The sequence below is a fragment of the Leucopleurus acutus genome (assembly GCF_964270905.1).
Source record: "Leucopleurus acutus genome assembly, chromosome: 14".
Taxonomy (NCBI): Eukaryota; Metazoa; Chordata; class Mammalia; order Artiodactyla; family Delphinidae; genus Leucopleurus; species Leucopleurus acutus.
Genome location: NC_139156.1, coordinates 36277915 through 36300606, shown reverse-complemented (window position 1 = coordinate 36300606; position 22692 = coordinate 36277915).

Below are 22692 nucleotides of genomic sequence, written 5' to 3'. Positions count from 1 at the left end.
GTCATCAATATAGTGGACCAGCATGATGTTCTGTAGAAAGTAAAGATGACCAAGGTGCTTTTGGACTCCATTGTGTCAGAGAGCAGGAGGTGACTTGCTCTGGGGCAAGACGTGGATTTCCAGTGCTGTCCTTTCTACAAAAAATCAAACTGCTTTTGATCTCTTTACCAATGGGGATTGAGAAGAACACACATAGTGGATCAATTGCTTCATACTGAGGTCCGGAGTCTCTGTTGCTCTGCTCAGTAATGTTAAATGACTTGCCCAAGGATGCACAGTAAATAGTGGCCAAGGGTGGAATAGACCCTGGTCTATCTCTCTCTCAAGTCTGTGTACTGCCCAGCACATTACATAGCCTTTCGTTATGGTTCGTACTAGGTCATTCTACATAGGAGACATTTTATATAGGAGATATCTTAATCTAGTGACTGGTCACTAAAATGAAAAAAAGCTAGATACCTGAATTGATTAGTTAATTTTATCAACAACTTTGTGATTGATTCAGTTAAAGATTTTATGAAAACCTGGGAAGATTGTGAAATAACCTTGTGGTGTTTATTATTCTTTTGGGCTTCGTTAGTCTGTTTTGATAACTGCATTTATATACTACAGAATATAAGGTATAGCTAGTTAGGTTGAGAGCCAGCTTGGACTCAGCTTGTTTGCTGAAACTTAAAATACTCTAAACTAGCACGCTTAGTAGTCAGAATCATATTATTATATTTTGAGCCATTAACTTTGTGTAGCACCTACTTCATACTATACAATGACTCCATTAACTTCTAATCACTATTGCTTCCGTTGTTCAAGGTGGGTAAAGCAGAGTTTATCTGGAGTTTAAGATTAAGGTTGACAGATTAAATTTGTTCATGTAATCTATTGATTTTTTGCTTTTGTTTTGTTCTGACATTAAAAGAGACATTATAACCACAGTCCATTCAAATTATATACTATAATGGATCATGTATGAATAAATTAAAGGATCTAGATCTTTAATAATAACACCACTTTATAGCAGCAGTAGTTCTGTAAATGGATATCTTACTTGTTAAACAAAATGCAATTGAAAAATAAAATACACTGTTACCCAAATAACAGTACATGTTACAAACCATCAGTTTGGTTGGAGCTACAAGATTCTTCTGGTGCAATAGTAAATTACACTTCAGCAAATTTGTCAAACTGATGAAAATCCCAATCCTATGTGTTTTGTTTTAATGATGTAGAAATATGGACAAGATATTTTCTTTCTTTTATCCACATTAGAGTGAACAGAATAATAATTTCACAAGTAAAGTTTCTAGTGTTTTTCTGGGAAAATCAGGTAATAGCAGTTAGAAATGCCATTAGTTGCTTAAAATAATATCGTTTGTTAAGTTTTTTTTTTCATAATTGGCATTCCAGGAGTAGGTGGCTACTGGTGTAAGCTCACCCTATCAGCTATGCCATCAGGGATCCAGGGACTTCCTATCTTCCTGTGCTGTCATTCTTAGCAAGTTAGTTTTTATTCTCCTGTTTGTTGCCTCATGGTTGCAAGATGGCTGCGATAGGTCCGGCCATGAGGAGAAAGGGCGAAGGATCAGGATATTCATGATCCTTTATCAGTCCACTTTTGCATATATCTCCTAGGCCAGAATTATGTCCTATGTCCATGTCTAATTGCAAGGAGGCTGGGCAAGTGAGGAACAGGATTGGAGTCGTTGGTATGGCCAACCATGACTAATCCTCAGGGGCTAGGCAGTTGCTGTCTCCAAACAAAATTGGGGTGTTCAGAAAAAAGAAGCGTCTGGATATTGGTTCCACTTCAGAAGTTTCTTTATGTTGTCGCTCTTCTTTCCCAATTTTCTCAAAACAGTCTGGACAAGGATGCCACCTTCCTGATAAGTATTCTCAATGGGTGTGTATGCTTAAGTGTGGATTGTAGGGATTCAGATGTGGAAAAGATCAGTGAGGACAAGAATGGTCATGGAATATCTCATGAAATACTAGAATTAAAGGGTGAGTAGGATTAAGGTAAGTGGTAGGGAAAGGAAACAGCATCCCAAGCAGAGGGATTGCATCAGTAAAGGCAGGGAGGTTGGCTAAGCATTGTCTAATGACAGAGAGGGAAATCACCTTCTGAGGAGAGTTGAGACCATGTGAAGTGTGCCTTTGTATTCTGATGCTTGGCATCTGGGACCTCGCTGACCTGGAGAGACCGTTCCTCCTGGGGCTAGCCAATTCCTAGAGATAGTAAATGATAGTAAATGACTTGCCTGCAAGTACATGCACACCAGCCAATCCAGAGGCCATACCCTCCCACTACCTCCTCTACTGAGCTCTTACACTCTGGGCTGCTCTCCACCTGCCCTAATCACACCAGGGCCAGGTGGAGATGACACACCTACACCCCAAAGCCAGCTGGAAGTATTTAAAGTAGCCAGTCCTGTGTCTTCTCACCCTGCCTCGCTCGTTCCTTCCATGGAAACCACAGTAAAGTCTCCTCCCCATGTTTTCTCCTCACTCCTTCTGCCTCCTGACTGACCCTGGTGCTTCCCTGTCTGTCCCCAATGGTACAGTGCCGTGCCATGCCTCCTGTTTCTAAGCATCTGTGAGAATAAACTTCTTCCTTCACGGCAGTCACTTCTCTGTCTGCATGTCTTCCCATACCTGATTAAAACATCCTGGTACCTTCTACAACACTGTCCTTTTTGTTTGTTTTCACTTTATCTTTATTATTTATTTTATTTACAATGTGTTTCAGGTATACAGCACAGTGATTCAGTTATATATACATGTGCATATATACATTCTTTTTCAGATTCTTTTCCCTTATAGGTTATTACAAAATATTGAGTATAGTTCCCTGTGCTATACAGTAGGTCCTTGTTGGTTATCTATTTTATGTGTAGTAGTGTACAACACTGTCCTTATTTGAAAGAGCATCAGTGAGACTGGGAAGAGTGAGAAATAAGGTCTCATGTTGTGGTCTGAGATTTCTGGTTTTGGTGTGGAGGGGAATAGGAAGCTCGCTGAGCCAGAGAGAGACGTGGAAGCATCCTAATCTGGCCGCAGGGATCAGAGGACTCGGGTTATTTGGTGGCATGTGGATTTTTCTTTCAGAGATTCCTCAAAACATAACTGTGTTTCTGTGTGAAAGTCAGTTATCTCACAAATTGCTATTTGTGTCTGAGAAAGATCAGTGAGATTATTAAAAAGATGGAGGCTAATAAGCTACTGATGAGAAGCAATGAGCTCATTTGTAACCTCGTTTCTATAAATGACACAGGTTTTTCAGCGTAAGAAAAAGCGATGTATTGGGAAGGCTAGGAAAACTAGGCTTTTCCCTTCAAACAGAATCTCTTCCTTCTTTTATTCTACCATGAAATATTTCTGTTGCCCGTGTTAATACTCTGTTAAAATTCTAGGAACCCCTCTTAGGAAGTCTACAGTTAATGAACCCAAATGATTGTTAATATTTTATGGTTGAAATAGCAAGACAAACCAACACTAATAAAAACTTGTGGTGATTACCATTTTTACTAGCATAAATTTTCCTACATAAATAGTCTGCAGTTAAAATGAGAAGAGAGGAGGCTGTGAGGGTAGTGGCTTTGACAAGGATGGACCTTAGCAGTATTGCCACCTGGAGCTGAATTTCCAGCAACCTCCCCTGGCAAACTTCTGTGCTTAGAAGCAGGAGCGAGCCAACTGAGAGAAGAGGCTTAGCTACCCTGCTGGGAGCTGACGAACAATTGTGATAACTGTTAGCTCTTCAGTTCACTTAAGTTCAATTAAATTTACTCACATTCAGTTAAAGCCGCTTCATATATCTTTGGTAAATCTGAAGTTTCAGAGCTCTTGCTGTTAAAATTCAACCTGCCGAACTACCCCAAAACATCTTCTCCTCCAAATCAGGTGTCGTAGAATATGTGAAAGATAGGAAAAGAGGCAAATGAATATAGTAACCAGGAAAGACTCCCCCTCCCGCCCATTTTCTTACGTTAGATGAAAGCCGAAGCCCCTAATAGACTAACATACCGAGAGAAACAGTGTCGCCATCCGAAACAACGAAATGGCTCTTCGTTGTTGTTGCTGTTTTTGTTTTGCGGTACGCGGGGCTCTCACTGTTGTGGCCTCTCCCGCTGCGGAGCACAGGCTCCGGACGCGCAGGCTCAGCGGCCATGGCTCACGGGCCCAGCCGCTCCGCGGCATGTGGGATCCTCCCGGACCGGGGCACGAACCCGTGTCCCCTGCATCGGCAGGCGGACTCTCAACCACTGCGCCACCAGGGAAGCCCGAAACGGCTCTTTTAATTCATAAAAAAGCATCATTGTAATAGCTTTCGTTATTAGGCACTCACTCTAAAGCCGTTTAAGAGGAAAAAGAACATGTTGTTTAGATGTAGTAAGAAAACAGGAAGGCAAAACCCCTTTAGATTAGGTTTGGAGATTTTTTATTATTAAACCCATTTTGTAAAAGGATTTTCCACATGGTTTAAACCAACCATTTTGTTATTCAAAAGTCTGGATTGTTGTTTTGCATTTTAAAATATAGTCATTCCCCAGGGCACTGTCTCTGATTTAGACGGAGAATTTTATTTTATTTTAATTTTTAAAATATATTTATTTATTCATTGATTCATTCATTCATTTATCTTTGGCTGCACTGGGTCTTTGTTACTGCACACAGGCTTTCTGTAGTTGCGGCGAGCAGGGCTACTCTTCGTTGTAGTGCACGGGCTTCTCATCGCGGTGGCTTCTCTTGTTGCGGAGCACGGGTTCTAGGCTCGCGGGCTTCAGTAGTTGTGGCACGTGGGCTCAGTAGTTGTGGCTCGCAGGCTCTAGAGCACAGGCTCAGTCGTTGTGGCGCACAGGCTTAGTTGCTCCACGGCATGTGGGATCTTCCCAGACCAGGGCTCGAACCCGTGACCCGTGCATTGGCAGGCAGATTCTTAACCACTGTGCCACCAGGGAAGTCCTAGAGGGAGAATTTTAAATCCCGTCTGCTACAGAGAGGTGTGTAGAAGAAACATCCAACTGAAAAGGCAGCTTGGCTCTGCCACCGAGCAAATTAGGTAAATTAGCCCGCCACCTCCAGGCTTTACTTTTCCCCTCTCTAATATGCTAGGGTTGGATGCGATAGTCCACGCAGTTTCCCCCAGCCCCAGTGTCCTGTGATGCCCAGTCTCTGTGACTCACAACTGTGTAGTCCTGGCGGGTAATGTCATGAGAGAAGAGGGGCAGGTGCCGAGTGCGGCAAACTGAGGGGCGCGTCTTGGGTTAGGGAGCACAGCTGCTGCTTAGCTGAAGTCCACGGAAGCTGCACAGGACCAGTGTTGCAAACTCTGATTTTTTCAAGAGTGGCTGCCCAGCAGTCAGTCCTTTTTGCCCTTATACTTATTCCTCCATTCCCCTCCTTCTCTGCTCTGAAATGTCGGGGCTGATCCCCACAGGCTGGGGTTCCTGGTCTCCCACGTCAGCTGGCTCTGCCTGGCCAATGGGACGCATTGGAGATGGGGGCTGGGGAGAAAGGGAGAGACCGGGGTATTTCTGACCCTACCTCTTTGCCTTGGACAATGAAGGCTTCCTGTGGCAGAAATATCTCTGCAAGGACCCCAGCTTTTGCAATACAGACCTACTAGGGTTCCAGCTTTCACTGGGTGACACTAGTCATCTTCTTGTCCCATTTTTGTGCACCCACTCCCCCCCATCTCTGCCTCCTTCTCTCCCTCCAGCCTAGATGTGAGACTTTCTCCAATCTAATCCCTCAGGAAAATTCTGGAGCACAAATTATGGCACGGAATTTGTTCCATCTTGAGGCAAGGGGTCAACCAACTACACCCCTATGTGTTAGTCATTGGGCAACTAATCTAAGCTTTGGAATAGTCATCCTTGTTTCACCCATGGTTAAGCAGATGTGATTGTTTTAACCTTATTACCTGGGGTAAGGTATGGTGAGAAGAAACTGGAAGGGAGTTTTACAGTTGTGTTATACTCACAGTTCCTTGGAGAGAACACAACACACCATGCAGAGCCACACAGGGAAGTCCCAGGGTTGGTCATGAGGCAGAGGGAGAGGGGAACTGTGGGTAAATGCCTTTGTTGTGGTTCTTGTGGGAAGGAATGGGCAAGGCAGGGTAAGCAGGCTTAGGGTTGGCTAATTTGAACACTTCCAGAGGGCTCTGGTGGCACAGGGGCTGCCCCTGGTGGTCTGGTACCTGGTCCTAAGGTGATTAGGGTAATTGTGTAGTGGCCTGGAGTATAAGAACCCGATATGGGAGGTGCTTGGGGTGTGAACTGAATCTGCTGCTCAAGAAGGGGAGCTGACCAACCTCTGGCCAAGACCTCAAAAGTGAATCAAGAAAACACATACAAAAAACTAGATTACAGTGACTCAAATGGAAAATTCTTCAGGGAGATCTTCCTGGGTTGCAGGAGGGTGTTGCCTTTCCAGAGAGACTGGGAGAACTTCTTAGTTCTCCATCTTTGCAAAACTTCTGAGTGATGGTGCCAACACTTCTTGCTCAGCAAAGAGAGAGGTTTGGGGCAGCCAATATTTATTCCAGGCAATGGGCAGGGCCAACAGCCGGTCCCCAGGTATACCATGGCTCCTTCTATCACTTCTCTCAGCCTCACGGAGGTGAGCTGTGCTCTGGACTTGACTGAAAGTTTTCCCTAGCTCCCTCAGGATGAAACACAAGCACATTTAGCCTAACGATTATTCTTAGCACATTTCCTTAAGAAAGATCTTTTGTATTTCAACACGTTCAGAGTTGAAAATGACTAGCTTTGAGATTATAAGAAAGGATCACCCAATTTTTCTCCTCCACCCAGATTTGTTCAAAGGGCAGAAGTAGCAAACCTCAGACTGTGAGCCCAAAAAGGAGCTTCATCTTGCTCCCTTTTTGCAAACAGGCTCAGAGAAATGAAGTGACTTGCTAATAAAGTCATGCAGCTAATTTGGTGACAAAGTCAGAAGGGGGATCCAGATCCCTTATTGTCTTGCTAGTGGCTGAATGCTGCTGTAAACCCATTGTCCAATTTTAGAGCACACAAAAAAAATCAAACTCAACACATTGCTAGAATTTGCAAGTACGAAGGTTGTTAAAGCTGAACTTTATTTGTTAAAAGTTATGAGAGGAACCTTTCCCTGCCCAGTTTCCCGATGAGGGCAACGAAAATGTCCTGAACTTGAATCATGCAGCAGGTATGTACAGATTACTCATGTGTGTGTTTTCTGCTCAAAGAAAGTATTTTATTTGGCCCGGTCTGTGTAGCTGGGTGAACAAACCCGACTTAGCACAATGGCAGTTTTAAATGACTGCTCATGGATTGTCTATTTAGCGTGGGTGCTGCCTTATTTGGTCATCACATCCTCCTCCCGTGCAAGGTAGGCTGCTTGGAGAGACCTTGAGAGGAGACGTTATCAGAAGGGCACCTCCCCTCAAAGAGGAGTCACGCAGTACCACTGTAAGCAGGAATGGAATGAAAGCACACTTGCACTAAGTCTGCCCAGCTTGTTTGCAGTCAGCCGAGCTCAGTGCCCTGGGACAGCTTCATGATTTTGGCAGCGTAGAGAACCCGATTCAGAGATGTGACCACAATTGCCTCTCCAACAAGTCACACAATTGTCTGGGACCCAACCTTTCTCCAGTACTTTTCAGTAGCTTGAGCACGTGTCTGCAGACAGCTTCTCATTGTCAGTTGTTAACAGTGATCTTTTTTTTTTTTTGAGTGTCCCTCCTTTCTTCCTTAGTTCTATCTGTTTCCTCCTCCACCTTGTATTTCATCTTAAGACAACCAATTAAAATGTCCTAATATTTTTAGTGCTTTAGTCTCAAAGAGCATAAGTTTGATTAATGTCCTTTGAGAGATACAGTTTTATTTGCTCATGTCTAGTGCTGGGTCTTTGCAGCCAAAAAATGAGACACTAGAAGATCGTGACTGACCTTGAGTGGGTGCTCATATTGTAGATGTGTTTTGATTTCATTTCTTTTTAAATTTAAGTTTAGTTTTATATTGGAGTATAGTTGATTCACAATGTCGTGTTAGTTTCAGGTGTACAGCAATGTGATTCAATTATACATATATCCATTCTTTTTCAGATTCTTTTCCCATATAGGTTATTACAGAATATTGAGTAGAGTTCCTTGTACTATACAGTAGGTCCTTGTTGATTATCTATTTTATATATAGTCGTGTGCATATAATTAACAGTGATCTTGAAATGAGTAATCACCAACAGCGTCATTCATGTTCTATAGATAAAGACAAACTCCTGTTTGAAAACCTTTTGTGGCTCCCCACTGCTCACAGAACGACGCTAAAGCTCCTTGGCTCAATGTGCAAAGAAAGCCCCTGTGTTATCTCCTAGTCATGAAGTGTTATTCTTTTTTTTTTTTTTTTTTTGTGGTACGCGGGCCTCTCACTGCTGTGGCCTCTCCCATCGTGGAGCACAGGCTCCGGATGCGCAGGCTCAGCGGCCATGGCTCACGGGCCCAGCCGCTCTGCGGCATGTGGGATCTTCCCGGACCGGGACACGAACCCTGTCCCCTGCATCGGCAGGCGGACTCCCAACCACTGCGCCACCAGGGAAGCCCTCGTTCCTCTTTTAATCTTTGCTGCCTGGCATGGTGCCTGGCAGCTGTGTGGGGATGAAGAGAGGTGCTCTGGACTGATGGGGGCAATGACATCAGGCCTCCTGGTCCTGTGGCCAGCCTCCTGATTTCCTCCTCGTTTCTTTTCTCATTTATAGTGACTAACATAACTATTAAATGCAAGAAGATGTCCATCGCCCGTGATGTGGAACTCTTAGCGCAGGCTGAGCAGCAGTCAGTGTGTGGGAGTTTCCTCCGTGTCCAGTGACTCGTTCACTGATATATGCAGGGTTAATGCACACTTGATCTTTGAGTGTGTTCATTTGTGAATTGTAATTAATATTGTATTTACTTATTCTCATAAGGAATCTTGGTCATTTCCATTTCCATTTGCCAGTTTTATTTGAAGTTTTCAGCAGCTGCTTTGAGGAGAGTGAAAAGGATTTTCTTTCAAGAGAATAAAGTGAATATTGTGTGGAGGATAATCTCTAAAGTATTGCTCATGGGGCTGTTCAAATGACCTAGTTGTTTAGGCAAAACTTCCTCTTCATTTCAAAAACTGTTGACTGGACCTAATTGCTTTTTGATTATAGTGCTAGCAAAACATATTAATATTAATTACCACGGATTCTGTCATTTAAAAAGATGAGATATTTATTTCTGTTTCAGTCTCGAACTAAAAAAGGATATGATCTTCTGTAGGATTTTTCTTGAAAGGCCCAGAGTTGCATGTTTATTTTCATACATTAATTCAAGTGTGAATTACAAGGGACCTTCTTATACATTTTTTGAATTTTGGGTGTTGGAGCTTAAAGCTAAAGTCATCTCTGTATATCTCTATCTCTATCTCTATATTTACAGCTATACCATGATCTATATATCCATCTCTATTTATCTGTATCTTCTATCTATCTATCTATCTATCCATCCTTCCATCCATCCATCCGTCCAACTTCTCCATAGAATGAGTGGCAGTAAGATGTGTTTTATGTTTATTTTTGACTACGGTGTGTGGTTGGATTGTTCACCTCTTAATTTTGGATTTATAGTCTAGGGTTTTGCTAAAACTCATAGGTGAGTTTGTTTACCCACTGTTTCCAATATTTGAGGAATTACAGAAAATGGAAATGAGGCCAAAATACTGGAACAAATTTCTGGACGAATTTGATTCTTTCACAAAAGAAAGAAGAGAATGGAATCTGCATACCAAAGACTAGCGCCCTTGAGACCAATGTTGGGAAGGATTCTAGAATAAATTATTGAAAGATAGTTACTGATCATTTAGAACAGGAAACAGTAATCACTCAAATTCTCAAGGGTTCATGAACAATATGTTCTTAAAAATAATTTCTTTTCTACCTGCTTTATTAAACAGGGTTCCTCATCAGACTTTGTTTCCTGAACAATTATACGCCACTCTGCCTTTTCTTCTGCCAGTTTTGGAGCTTAGAATACCCTTTTTATCCACTCTTGTCTCTTGAAAGTTTATTCATGTATTGAGATACAACTCAATGTTTTAGTGAAGCCTTCTCAACTCCCCCAGTCATGGTTAAGTGCAACTTCTCATAGAGTAGAGATGTATATCTCTTTTCCCTTCTTTAATTCTGTGTTACATTTTAGTGTTTACAAATCTGTTCTCTCTCTGTTTATTGAAGACAAAACCTGCCCAACTCAGCCCATGGCTCTCCTCCAGGACAATTGTGAACTTACGGCATGGTTGCTTTCTCCCAGAGTTCTATCACATCTTCATTTTCTTTCAGCTTCTCCTAATTGGTTAAAGTTAGCTGTTGAGTTAGTCTTGCTCTTTCATTCTCTTATCTTCAAATGGATGTACTGTGATAGCAAGCAGGTCCAGCCTTGGTCAGAATCTCTGTCTTCAGCAGAATGTAACTTCCATCTCCTGTATCTTGCCTCTGTGCTAGGATCTGTAGCAGATTCACACCAGGGACACACGTCTCCCATTTTCTCTATGGCTGGGAAGCCTGCAGTTTGCTGCATTCTGCTGTTACTTTATCTTGATGGTATTTAACAAAGGTACATGCTCTGATTTAGATATATCTTCTTTACATCCAGGCTGTTCTTTGCTCCTCCTTACAAAAGCCTGTTTCTCTCAATCAAAATTGAGAATACCGTTCATTCACTTATGCATCCAGCAAACATTTATTGAGTCCTTAGTTTTTACTAGGCACAAAGATACAAAAATAAATAAGATACCTTTCCTGCTCCCTAGGAGCACTTTGACCTCTCAGAATGATAGATGCTCAAAAGGAACATTTCAATTTAGTGTTCTGAGCCAGTGCCAAAGAGAGGCACGGACCTCATGGGAGCTCTTGGGGACAGTTCTGACCCTGCTTGTGCAGTGAGGTAGGATAAGAGAAGGTTCCCAGGAGTTGTGATATTCAAGCTCAGCCTACAGACGTGAGTAGATATAAGCCCTTAACAGGAATTAGCTACGTAAAAGTGGAGGGTGAGGTGTGGCAGTGGGGAACAGTTCTTCTGGGCTGAGGGCAAGACATGAGCAAAGGCATGGAGGTAGAAACATCATGATGTGAGCTGGGAAATAGAAGCCACTGGTGTTGTTGGAATGTGGAGTTCAAGGCAGGGAGTGTCAAGAGTTGAGGTTAGAGAGTAAGTCTGAGATCAGATGTCATAGAGTCTTTAAACTCAACCAAAGAACTTGGCAGCGTTCTTGTCCTCAGTTCCACCCCAGCAATTCTCAGTAATAACTCTATTGTTATATTTCCTTCTTTGGTTTAAAAACTTAAGTTTTTTTCTGCCTGTTTCCCACAGATATATAAAGCTGGAGCTGATTCCTATTGACTGTTGAATTTTTTAGGAATATTGCAGGTTGATTGTTGAACATAGCCATTATTAAAAATGACATGAAATTAAGTTAAATACAAAGATAATAAATACTGAAAACTCACCACTTTCCCGTTATTTTACTACATTTCACTGCACTGTATAGTATCTGCACTCTTAAGATTATGTCTTTTGCTCCTGTGTGGTAGAAACACTATATAACGGTGTGCTACTCTGCGTATCCCTTCCCAGCTCTGTTTATTACATCAAGTTGAAATTGGCCATGGTAGGAATATTTACACCACAGACATCAGCAAACACTGTGAGTCAGGGATTGATTTATTGTTCTGTTGACTGTCTAGACTTAAGAAAGTGAGGGAGCAAATGTAAATAACGCAGATTAAACATAAAAGTGTGTTTGTGTCTGTAGCCATTCCATTGGGAGTAGCGTAAAAACAATCGGAAAATATTCTTCCAGTGTCTGAAAACTATTTTCCAATTCAGCAAGGAAAGCACTCACATCATGGACAAATGAGCAGAGTTCCAACATATGTCTTTGTTGTTTTGCTTTTGTCCTTACTTGTTAACGTAAATGAAAACATCTACCAAAATTCATTTCAGAACAATGCTCATCTGTCACTTCCAACCAGAGGTTGGATACAGATACAGGAGTTGCACAAAAATCAACAGAAGCATTTTGTCAGAATCAATTGGCTATGCAGAATTTACAGTAAAGAGTATCATATATTTTATCATTATTTGTAAATGGTGAGCTATACATTTTTATATACATAAAATTTATAATCAACTTTTATGAATATGTATTATATATACATTTTTTTCCTCAAAGAGCTGTTGTTAAACATTTTCCAACATATTATAGCCTAAACTTATCCCTGAGTCCAATCTAGCTTATTTTCTTCTGTTGGTCACTGAGTTCTGTCCCACAATTATTAATATTATTTTTCCTGTGTAATACACAGAATTTCCCATTACATTTGGTTTTACAAAGATCTGGGCATTTTCTCTCTCCTACCTCACTTTCAGTTTCAGTTACTGGTAATCACATTGACAATTCTCTGGGAAAATATATCTTCTCTCTCTTTTTGTGACTTGCATCATGGCCTTAGCCCATCATTCTATTACCAGGTTCAGAAGATGGAAATTAATTTTGCAACCCCTCTATGTAGCTAGTTGTTCATTTCCCACATTTTTTTTTTTTTTTTTTTTTTGCGGTACGCGGGCCTCTCCCTGTTGTGGCCTCTCCCGTTGCGGAGCACAGGCTCCGGACGCGCAGGCTCAGCGGCCATGGCTCACGGGCCCAGCCGCTCTGCGGCATGTGGGATGTTCCCAGACCGGGGCACGAACCCGTGTCCCCTGCATCGGCAGGCGGACTCTCAACTACTGCCCCGCCAGGGAAGCCCATTCCCACATTTTTATCTCATGCAGATCTCCAAATCTCAACTCTAAGTTGAAATATATAAAATTCCACTTAGATTTACAAGTCCTCCAGCTAACCTCCACAGACTTCATCGTCCTGAGAGATGTTTTCTAAGCCTCTTATGGCAGAATTGGCAATCTTCCCATGAATTAGTAGAAGCAGGGAGAGGGTAACTGTCATGGCCTTCGTATTCTCCATTAGAGGGACAGCCACTAGGGGAACATGCCAGGTTTATGAGAACCAAATCTCTGTCATTCCAAGAAGCCATCATTGAGGTCTGAGTGCTTCTTACTGCAGACCAAGAAATTAAAGCCTTCTAGTACCAGGCTTTTTGTCCTAAAAAGCATAAATCACTGCTTCTCCTCTAGGAGGTGCCAACTTTCCTGGAGATACAGCTTCAGGCTGTTCTAAAGCTTTCTTGCATGTTTCCTCTCATCATCTTCTTGGTCACAGCCTTCCACCCAGCACCCTCTCCCCAGGCTCCTGTTGTCATCAACTTCTTGGTTATTTTATGTCTCAGATTAGATGTCCTGTCCTCCAAGAAGTCTTCCCTGAGGGCTAGTGCTCCTAGGCACTCTGCAGCCCCCAGTATGCTGACTGGAGAAGTGCTGGCCTGATTTCTAAGGCGTCTCCTATGCTGCTCTGTGCGGGCGGAGACAGTGCCCCTTTTCTCTATGACTTTATTTCCAGCTCCCAGCGCAGGACCTGGTAAACGGTAGGCACTCAATATACATGTACTGAATGAAGCAACGAGTGAATAAATGAATGGTTTCGGGTCTGGATGAGGTTCCTCTTGATTCAAAGATCTATGAACTAAGAAGACAAATGTTCTGCTTTCTAACACATAATATAAAATAGTGAAATAATAATATATACTATTAGTGCGGAAGAAATCCAGCCATCACAAAAGGAGAAGACTGGTAGGTACTCAGTAATCACTGGTTTACTGCATTTCTGAAATTTCACTGGGCAGGTGCTGCCAGGTCCTCCTCCTCTCAGGGTGCTCAGGAGTCCTGGATTAGGCTTGCATCCTGTTTCCTTGGTGCGGCTCCCAGTACATTGTTCACTATAGCGCCTGGCTTCTCCCCCAGAGATCTTTCTTTTTCCATAAACCTGTTGGCCACTTCTGAAAATGGAATTGGAATATATCCTTTGAGTACATTTTTCGCTTTCTTCCTGCCCAGAGGATGTTGGGGACCCACAGACTCTTTCCCAACTTGAGTGTCATCCGTCTCCTTGAGCTCAGGCTGGCAGTGTCTATATCAACACACCTCTTTGTATATTTGTGGGTTTTCTACATATATGATTTGAGTTTACTCTGTGTGCCAAAGATCACACCAGCACTCCTTTTTTAGGTAGATTTTTCTCTCTGGATTTAATTATTCCTATCTTGGTCATAATTGGTTACTGTGGAGCTATGCCCTAAGCTTTATAGAAGCATTTTGTGTGTGTGTGTGTGTGTGTGCGCGCGCGCATGCTCGCAGTTGAGAAGATACTTTATTTCTTCCAGAGGTTTTTAGAAGGGCTGTGCAACCCAATTATTGATTTCATCTTTACCCTGAGGGCGTGTCTAACTAGTGCCCTAGATCTTTGACCCCAGGATTTCTCTTAATTTGAGAATCTTTTACTGGTTGGAGAGGCTGGATAGGAGAAACCAATTTATTTTTCAGATTAGCAGCTCCCTGCATTTCTAGGCTATGCTCCCTCTCAGTTTTGTTTGCAAGTTTGCTAGTTCTTGCTTGCACTGATCTCCCTCTTGTAGATACCGGATCATAAACATTAAAAGCAACCAGCTGATGCTTTCAGCGTTGTGTCTAGATACCACCTTGGACAAGTTCAAAAGCTTATTATATACCTTTTCTACCTTCCAAGTGACCACAGGCAACAGTTTAACCAAACATTTCATGTCTATGTAATGCAGACCACAATTTCTTTAGCCTCTTACATTTTTCTAACCACTTTTCCAGCCTTAACACTTTCTTTGCCACTTTCCCAGCCTGCACACATCATCTAGTTCCAAAGTTAATGCCTCATAATTTAGGTTTTTTGTTACAGCAGGACCCACATCTAGGCACCAATTTCTGTATCACTTAGCTATTGTTATGTAACAAACCATCCCCAAACTCGCTGGCTTAAAATAACAATCAATTATTAAGTTTTAATTATAAATGGTTCTGATCCACATGGCAAAGGGAATGGCTACAGGGAGGGGTGTTGGGTTGTCATTAAAATAATCTACCCCAAAGATTAAGGCTTTTTACCTTGGAATTATAGAGAAAACATTTTTATTTGTCTGTTGGATAATGGTGTTATTTTCTCTTCACACATTAAAAAAAAAGTGTTGATAAAAGCACACTGCTTTCTTTCCAAAAAAGAATCAAAAGCAGGTTTTTCAAGTCTGCAAAAATCAGTATATGAAGAGAACTGTGGTTTAAAAGTTGTAAATCCAAGTTTGAAGCAACTAAGATTTAGACAAGCTCTTACTTCAGAGGGTGGAGAACCAAGCAGGGGCAGCTCGATGGAGGAAAATCTCTTTATTGGCAAAGTCACTGGAGGAACCAATGTGTTTTCTTTCTGTGAAGGCTTATGGAAGGAACGTATAGAGCTTTGAAGTCAGTTGAACCAAAACCTTTGGGGAAATTACTCAATAAGGCAGAGACTGAGAATGCAGAAATCGGACCTGGTGGGAAAAGCTTCAGACCTGTATAACCTTAAGAGCTGGGGGCTCTGTGGTAGAGTGAGTGAAAGAATGCAATTTAAGGCCTCTACCCTTCAGTGCTCTGCAAAAAAGGAAGAAAGGTTAGAGTTCATAATGGGAAGAAGGGTTATAACTACAACCTTTATACTGAATTTTAAAAATATTGCTCTTTGTATTACTTTTATAAATATAATAATTAGCTAATATTTGCATACTATGAAATGTTTTTGCCAAAACATCATTGGAAAACAGGTGCTCCGTTCTTTGTAATATAGTGAACTCATCAGGGGAGGCAGAACTCCTTTGGACTCAGTGGTTTAACATAATAGAAGTTCATTTCTCACATCACATCACAGCGTCAGTGGATAGAAGGGAGTCACTGCCGGGGTGGTGGTCCGGGAATCCGAGCTCCTTCTGTCTTGAAGCTCTGCCCTCTTACGGCTCCTTGTAGTTTTCTGTTCAGTTGGAAGATGGTGGAAAAGTGTGCAGTGGTTTGAAAACGGCCACATATCCTTTGTGGTCTTTTTATGTGCACACAGCTCATATGTGCTTGATGAGGTGGCCTTTATTCCCTCCCCCTTGAGTGGGGACTTTCTTCTAATGAATAGAAAAATGGAAGTGATGGTGTGTAGCTTCGGAGATTAGATCATAAAGGCGCTGCCGCTTCCTGCTTGCTCTCTCTCTCTCTCTCTTTCTCTCTCTCCCCCCGACTGTTCACTCTGGGGGAAAGCCAGCTGCCGTGTGACAAGGACACTCAGGCAGCCGTGTGGAGAGAGAGACCCACATGGTGAGGAGTTGAGGACTTCTGCCACTTGCCAGCAAGGAAATGAGACCTCCTGCCAATAGCTCTCTCAGGGAGCCACCTGGAAAGTGGATCCTGCAGGTACAGCACGTCTACAGATGACACGGTCCCAGGTGATGGCTTGACCGCAATGACCTCGTGAGAAACCCTGAGCCAGAAACACCCAGGAAAACCACTCCCAGATTCCTGGCCTTCAGATATTATGTGAGATAATAGATGTTTGTGGCTTTAAGCTGCTAAGGTTTAGCTACACAGTAATAAGTAACTAATACAGAGAGTGAAGGATTGTACATGGGAGGGTTTTATATTCTGGGCCCGCAAGTACCATGAACTACTTCCTACCCCATTCAGTTGGCTAGAGTGACTCATATGATCACACCTAACGACCCAACTGCAAGAGGCTCGGGAAGGCCGTCTAGCCGTGGACCTGGAAGGAAAGGACAACTTGGATAAACAGCTGGCCGCTCTCTGCCGGGTTCAGTGAATTTATATTTGGGAATGTTTGGATCACAGCGAGCTGGTGGCTGTTTATCCAAATTCAGACAAAATTCTTAGAGGAAATAAGTAGAGTTTTTGAAATATTAGTATTTATATTAGCCCCTGTTATAGAGTGATGCCAGGGATCTCTGAAGTTACTCAGGAAAACATTAAGAGGCTTTGATTTGTCTCATTTACTAGAGCTGTCACCATCATCATAAGCAATAACAGTAATACCACTACCGACAATTAACATTATCGAACACCCATGCATCGTATGAAATTATTAATCATCACAACAACTGAATGAGGTAGGAAGAATTATCTCAGTTTTACAGATGGAAAAATGAGACACAGAGAGCCTAGGTAACATTCTCAGAGTCTCACAAGCATTTGCAAGCTCTTTAACCCAAGTCTGTATTTCTCCAGCGCTAAGATGCTTGACCTCTAATCAGGATCAGCAGGGCCTGGAAGGGAGGGTCTGAGCTCGGCCAGGTGTTTTTAGTGGATGGTGTGGGAGGGGCTTTGACCTGCCATCCCAGGCAGGGGGAATGAGGGTCTGGCACACACTTCTGCACTGAGAAGTGACATGAGGACACTGGATGCTTCCAATAAATCTGTCATCTTAAAAGCAGGTAGGAAGACATAAACTAGCTGCATAAAATTCCAACTTGGCCAAATTCACATGTTTTTTCTTCAGCACATTTCCAGGTAGGATATCTCTGAGCCTCAGTTTCTCCTATGTAATACCAGGAATAAAAATACCCACCAGATGGGCTTGTTGTAAGGTTCCAGTGACGTGATGTATGCAAAAACATGTGGAGTATTTCTTGGCAACACTACAGATTTTTTTCAAGTCCTTCTATTACCAATGCCATTATTTTCTGGGGGAACAGAGGGCACATCTTATTTATCATTATATATCCTTCGTGCCCAGTACCGTGTCTGGAACAGAACAGTTCTGTTGCAGGCACAGGTGAATAAGGTGATAGAATCAGTTCTTCTTCATTCTCCCTGGGAGTGAGGAGCTCACTCTAATATGTGTAGTCCAGGGATCATCTCTTCCCTTTGGGAGCTGCTCCAGGGTTCACAGAGTGCTTTCACACACACAGTTTCCTGGCAGGTCCCCACCGGGACATTGCCACTGCCCACTCCTGCAGAAGTGGGAGGCAACACTTATTAAAGTACTTTGTCCAATTCAGGATTGAAGAAAATCTAACGAACTCAGAGAGTGCCCAGAGGAGAGCAATAAAAATGGATTAAACAGACCTTCTGAAGAAAGGTTAAGAGAATTGGGATTCTTTCAGCTAGAGCAGCTGGTGGAGGGAATAATAAATTTTCAAGAAACAAAGGAATATCTTGCAAAACTTTTTCTTTTTTTAAAAAAAGTGGTTACCGTGGGCTATTCCACTGAGGACAGCAGAGAAGGCGTGTTGATGACTTTTCTGTTTGACGTTAACAAGCAGCCTCTCTCACCCTCTCTGCCCGTGGGATTGTATTGGCCACTTGCTCTCTGAAAATTATTGCTTTGGGACATTCTCTCGAGAGCGTTGTGAGTCTTAGGTACTGTGAGGTCACTGGGCAATGTAGAGAGGAGACATTTGTACTAAGTAAAAGGTTAGATTATATTCATCCCCTGACTTGGAATTTCCAAGGGAGATGACTATGAACCTAATTAACCAGAGGCCACAAAGACGTTTATAGGCACGACACCTCCCTTCTTTGCTGACCTCCCAAGACTTTTCAGGGCTAACCCTTACAGATCTTGCTACATTCCATAACATGTGCAGGAGTATCCTCCTCATTTTATTCTTGTTCAATTATCTTGTAATATTTATGGACAGAGGAAGATTTCCTAGGACGGCAGGAGCTCAGAAATGGATATTAGCACTACCACTAGGACCATGATATACCTTGTCTAAGCCCTGAAGTTAATTTATGTTAACTTTACACAGCTTAATAACATAGCAGATGTTTGCTGAGTGCATTCTATATGCCAGGTGTTGTGTTATGCACTGGGGATACATACAGTGGTGAGTTGTATATATGTGACCCTTGCCAACACAGGGCCTAAATACAGGCCAGAGGGGATACAGACAAATCTAGAGGCAATTGCAGTATTGTGAGATCTGTGCTATGAGACCATATGAGGGACCAGCCTAACCCAGAGTTAAGTGGTCAGGGCAGGTTTTCTGGAGGATATGATGCCTGAGTCATGAAGATAAATAAGCATTATTAATTATCACTAATTTCTTCTTGGGTCGCAGTATCAGGCCATATATCTCTTATTTTGGAAATGGATGTCATTACCTAAACCATTCAGTCCCCCTCCCCCCCCCACCATTTATTACTTTTTGTTTTCTTTTTAAATATTACCTTCATGATCCATCACCTACATGGTTTAGGGATGAAGAAAGTCTCCAGGTATAGTTAACCCAGGTTAAATTAATGTCAATAATTATATGCCAAGAGTTAATGCTCTCTCCTGAAGCACTTTATTAGTAAAACATCTAGGCAGCCCATATGTTAATGAACGTCTGATCATGACATTCATATAGGAAAGAACATACACTCATTTGAACCAGAGAGAGCCCACAGTCCATTCAGTGAGCCCAGAGTACTGACTTGGCATTGGGGCACCATTAGTTTTTAATTATTTTTTGTTTAATAACAATCTGACTGTTGGACTTCCCTGGTGGTGCAGTGGTTAAGAATCCACCTGCCAGTGCAGGGGACACGGGTTTGATCCCTTGTCCGGGAAGATCCCACACGCTGCAGAACAACTAGGCCCGTGCACCACAACTACTGAGCCTGTGTTCTAGAGCCCGTGAGCCACAACTGCTGAGCCCACATGCCACAACTACTGAAGCCCACGCGCCTAGAGCCCATGCTTCACAACAAGAGAAGCCACCGCAGTGAGAAGCCCGCGCACCACAATGAAGGGGAGCCCCCGCTTGCCACAACTAGAGAAAGCCCATGCGCAGCAACAAAGACCCCACACAGACAAAAATAAAAATAAATAAATTTATTAAAAAAAATCTGACTGAGGCCACAGTGTAATGAAAGAACTTTTTGGAATTAAATTTGAGCTGCCCCCAAAGTTAAATAATTAATTGCATTCAGTTTGGAGCAAATATACAAAGTGATTAGTGCCCAGCTCAGGGTGGTTTCCCTTCTTTGGGACGGTGCCTACACAGAGAACGGCCTCCAGTGGCTGTGTGTCTACACTGGCTATAGCTGGTGGATCCAGGGCTGACACCTGTCCAAGCTGGGCCAATCCCATTCCATCTTCGGGAGTTTTGAGTTGGGACAAGAAAGAATATGAATCAGTCTCTCTCAGTGGTAGCTGCTGCAGGATACAAGTCTTGGTCACTGCTGATGACCACGTGACCTTCCCTGGCCTGCATGAAAAGGATGTGAAGAGAGACCCTGGCAAAAATGACAGAGAGAAAGAAAAGGAGAGGGGACGGGGTGGGAGGAGAGAGAGGAGAGAAAGGGAGAGTGAGCATTTTAATGGCAGTAAGTGCTTGGCTCCCATAGTTCCCAAGGTCCAGTTATTTCTGCGTCTGTCTTGCAGTTTGGTTATATGAGATAGGTCAGTATTCTTTTAATAAATTCCTTGGTCTGCCTAACCTACGTCAAGGTGGGGTTTTGTTCCCTGCCACTAAGTGTCCTGCTGAAGACAGGTCTGCAGTGTAGGTGGTTAGAAACCTGCTAATTCACCGCGTGGTGACAGATGGCCGTGGGACAGAGCACAAGGCTCTCTGACCTGCTTTGTAAGCTTTCCCATTAGGAAATCTTTGGCAGCTTGAAGAGTCTTAAGAGACCACACGCTTGGCTCAGCTGCTGAGGTTCTATTCTGTACCTGCATCTGAACCTCAGTAGCAGGCTGCGTGCTCTCAGCCGTCACCTCCTGTGGCTGTGTCTAGGGGCTCTTACTAGGAGGCAGTGCTATGCAGTAGTTACCCACTCAAGTTCTGGAGTCAGACGGGCCGTGCTTGGGAGTCCAGCTCTGCTGTTTAGGGGCGGCAGGTGAGTAGCCTTGTGCTGATGACTCACTCCTCTCAGCCTTGGTTTTCTCACCCATAAAATGGAAGCCTCACTTGGTGGTGTCAGGATTCAAGAAGATTTTCACATAGAGTATTGGACAGAGCACCTGACATATATTAACCTCTCAATAAATATTAGCAATTATTCTGATACAAGCCAAGTCTACAAATAGGAAAGAAATGTGCTTGCCCACTCAGCTGGTATAAGGCAACGGATGAAGTCAACTTTTCAGACACATAGAGTTACTCTAATCCTGGTATAAAAAATGCTTAGACCGTGCTTTAACGTCTCGGAAGAGACCTGAACAAGATAAGGGCAAATTGTGATTGCATTTCCGCTTGTGACGTAATCCGACGGTCTTGCTTTCTCAGCTACCTTTGGGAAAACCATAGCAAAAACCTCCTGAAACCATTCAGTGACCTTGCTATACTATGCCTCACTTCATCCAGGAATTCCGTAGATCCTCTCCAGGGGGTTTAATTACCCAAACTATGCAAAGAAACCGATTATAACACCCCAAGGTTGCCCTGAAGTTGCATTTATGCTCAACCAAAAAGGTTGTAAGATCTTTCTTGTTCATAGCTCTTGCTTATTTTCATATGGTTTGAGGTGAAGATTGCTGCTGATTGTAAGAAGAGTTTAAAGTCAGATTTATTTCTGTGTTCGTTTTCTTTTTCTGCTCTGAGACCTCTCTCTCCACACTCCCTAACTCCCTGGTTCCTGCTCTCCTCAATTTAATGAGAGATTTGAAATAATATAGTTGTTGAGAGTGGCTGAAGAGTCAGATATATCCGAATTTCAACCCCAGCTCAAACAGAGTGACTTACTTCCCCTTGTAAGTACATAATACGTGTCAATAAATGAGAATTATTGCTAATTATTGAAATTTCTCCTATTTGTTCTATGAAAACACCAAAGTGATGATCTAGAACTGTGGTCTGAGGATAAATTCCATCAAAATTGTTCTTATGAAAAATGTAGGCTCCTGGGTCTCACTCAGGGGAGACTGTAGGGAAGGGACAGAGGAATCTGTGTGACAAGCCCACCAGATGATTCTTGTGCACATTGAATTCTGAGAGTCACTGAGATTATACTTGAAGATGCCAGAGGTGCAGTCCATGTGTTACCTTTCTCGGTGGTATTTATGTTTTGATCTAACCTCTGACAGGGGAGTGAGAGATTTTGGGATTGTGTCTCAGGCATTGATGATCAGGAGTGGAAAGCTTTTATGAGCTCCAGGGATGTCTAGTCCCCTGCAATCACACTGGGTTCACACGTAAGGTCAGCCTCAAAGGTAATTCTGTTTTTGTTGTTTGAGCCCTTAGCTTCTTAGCAGTGATGCCCAAATGTGGATGCTACTGACCCCCGGCCCGCTTGGGCATTTGGGAATGTGTTGGGAGGGTTGGTTACCAGAATGACTGGGGTCGGTCCAGAGATGCAGATGTCCTGACATGCATGACGTAGTTCTGCCCAGTGAGGAGTGTCGTCTCATAGGACATCACGTCCTGGCTGAAGGTCAAGGGCAAAGGGAGGCCAAAGGGACAGTTCCCATCACTGCTCACTTGTGATGGCAGAAGCCCTTTCCCAGACCACCTGGAAGCAGAAGACATAGGTGTGCTGTGCTATGTTGAGACCTGTTTTGCCTCCAGCCTCCAGCCCCTCTTTGCCTGGACACCTTCCACGTGCAGGCAGCTCCTCCCTTCTGGACCATAGGAGGTGTGGCTATTACTGGAAATGTCTCTTGATCAGAGCGAGGCAGAGTGACCATAAAGTTAATGAAGCTTGGGCTTCAGAGCTCTTTTTTTGCAGAGACCCCTGTGGGTACTGAGAGCTATCGAGTGGGG